Genomic DNA, 2,638 nt, shown 5'->3' with positions numbered 1-2,638 from the left:
GTCCATGTGCTTCCACCCTCACCTTCTCTCTGTTCTGGACTTTCAGATCATGACAGAGGGAGGAAAAGAAGGCTGTGCTGGAAGTGGAACCTTAGTGGGAAAGGGGGCATGGATCCTTAGGAATATAAAGGGCCTCAGGTCCTGGCCAGAGACACTTTGCTGTGCTCCTCTGCACCTGCCCAGCACCATGGTAATGTCTGGTGGCCAAGTTTGGGCTCCCTATCAGCTGTATTCTCTAGGAGCTTGGGGATGGGGCCTGGCACGAAGGGCCCTCCTCAGGCCCACTAAGGGCATGAAGGAGTTAGGCAAGGGCAGCCTCATCTACCATTCTGATGGTCAGGACAGCTACTAGGGCTTCTTATCCCTGCTTGGGGTGGTGGGGATGAGTGGAGTTCCCAGTTAAAAGAGGGTTGACGGGCTTAGGAGCTCTGGGGGTGTGCATCACGTTTATGGGCATATAGTCTGAATCATGGTGTGTTGCAGACACAAAATTCTCTGTGCATTGGGTGTGTGAATCATCAGGCTGGCTTTCCTGTGTGTAACACTTAGTCATTCATTTAATATGTATTATCGAGTATCTACTAAGTGCCAGGCACTGTTCTAGGTGCTTGTGATACATCAATAGACAAAATAAGCAAAGAGCCCAGTTGTGATTAATGATGCTTACATTGAGGGAAGGGACTTGGACATAAATATAATAAGTATAGAATACATAAGTTAGAAAGTGCAGCCAGGTGTGGCTGTGCATACCTGTAATCCCAGCACTTTGGGAGGCAAGGCAGGAAGATCGCTTGAGGCCAGGAGCTTGAGACCAGCCTGGGCCACCTAGCAAGACTCTATCTCTACAAAAAATTAAAATTTAGCTGGGCATGGTTGTGTGCACCTGTTGCTATATATATATATTTAAATTGTAGAGACAGGGCTCCCTGTCTTTTGCACAGGCTGGTCTTGAACTCATGGGCTCAAGCGATCCGCCCGGCGGCATCTGCCTCCCAAAGTGCTGGGATTACAGGCGTTATATACCGCACCCTGCCGGGTTGCAATTTTTTTTTTTTTTTTTTTTTTTTGGGATGGAGTTTCCGTCGGTGGCCCGGGCTGGAGTGCAGTGGCCGGATCTCGGCTCACTGCAAGCTCCACCTCCCGGGTTCACGCCATTCTCCTGCCTCAGCCTCCCGAGTAGCTGGGACTACAGGCGCCCGCCACCTCGCCCGGCTAGTTTTTTGTATTTTTTAGTAGAGACGGGGTGCCACCGGGTCAGCCAGGATGCTCTCGATCTCCTGACCTCGTGATCCGCCCGTCTCGGCCTCCCAAAGTGCTGGGATTACAGGCGCCCAGCCATCGGGTTGCAATTTTAAACAGGGGTGTCAGGGTAAGACCCATTTCAAAGGTGGATTTTCAGCTAATGCCTCCAGGGGGCGACAGAGCTGGCCATGAGGCTGTCTAGAGGAAGAGTCTTCCAGGCAGAGAACAACGTGACTGACATTTTGAGGGAACGGCAGGGAGAAAAGAGGGCGATAAGTAAGAAATTTGCGGGAGAGAGGTCGGTGAGATTAGGGAGCTGTCCAATGGTTTTACGCCGTCCTTGTGCCTACACCTTAGGGTGTGTCTCCCCGTTCATTTTTACCTGGATGCTGTCAGCGTGCATCACTGGGCATGTCCAGTTGTGCACCATTCCCCCGGGCACCAGGATGTCCCTTAGGCCGTCTGTGCACTGGTGTGTGTTCCAGAAATAGTCACGTCCCTCGGCCTGAGCTCCCCTGCACCCAAGCCTGCCCATCGCGCGGAACACCCGCAAGCTACCGTCCGGGCTCGGCTGACCCCGGCCGACCGGAGCCGCGGGGTCACGTGACCGCCCGGCGCTCTGTGAGTCCGGAGCTCTCCAGACGCCGGCTCCGCGCTGCGCATGCGCTCTGGTCGTAGCAGGTCTCACGTGGCTGCTGCTGCCGCCGGAGGGCGCCCTGGGCGAGGAGCTGCAGGTGCCGCAGCAGTCCATGACCGCCAGTTGGCTGAACTTAGGCTGGATCAAGAAGTACGTGGGGAGGCTCTTCAACAGCAGGTGAGCTGGCGGAGGGCGCGAGGGAGGCAGGGAGGACGGCGGAGGGTGCGGGATGACACGGACGCCGCCGGACACACCCACGCGCATCGCGACCCAAGCTGGGCTCGGGAAGCGGCCTCATGACCGCTGCAAAGACGTGTTCTCAGCTCGAAGAAATCTAAAAACTACAAGAAAATTGCGAACGCCACGAACACCTCCCCACGGAAAGCCACGAAACCCCTTCTATGGACCACCATGAAACCCCAGTGGCTGAACACCTCGGAACCCCGACCACCAACCTCCTCCCGAGGCGCCAGGTAGGACAGCCTGTATGCTCGGCACCGAATCAGGGGCCTCGGGACTGGGGGCTGCTTGGGTGGGAGCGAGAGGAAGCCCTCGGGGGCGGGCGTGCGGGGAGATACTGGTCGCCCTGAGACTTCCTTCTCCAGGCTGGGGCTTGGCCTCCAGACGCCTGACCCCCCACCAACCCCTTTATATTGAGAGGGGCCTCAACTCCTCCTCATCCCCTCAGTGAAAACAATAAAGACAAATGTCTGTTGCTTCAGTGACTTCTGTGGGCCGGGGAGGGACCAGTCCTTCGAC

Source organism: Rhinopithecus bieti, unplaced genomic scaffold (genome assembly GCF_001698545.2).
Source record: "Rhinopithecus bieti isolate Rb0 unplaced genomic scaffold, ASM169854v2 scaffold_18477, whole genome shotgun sequence".
NCBI lineage: Eukaryota > Metazoa > Chordata > Mammalia > Primates > Cercopithecidae > Rhinopithecus > Rhinopithecus bieti.
The sequence above is the reverse complement of the archived record's forward strand: the minus strand, read 5'-3'. Positions refer to the sequence as shown.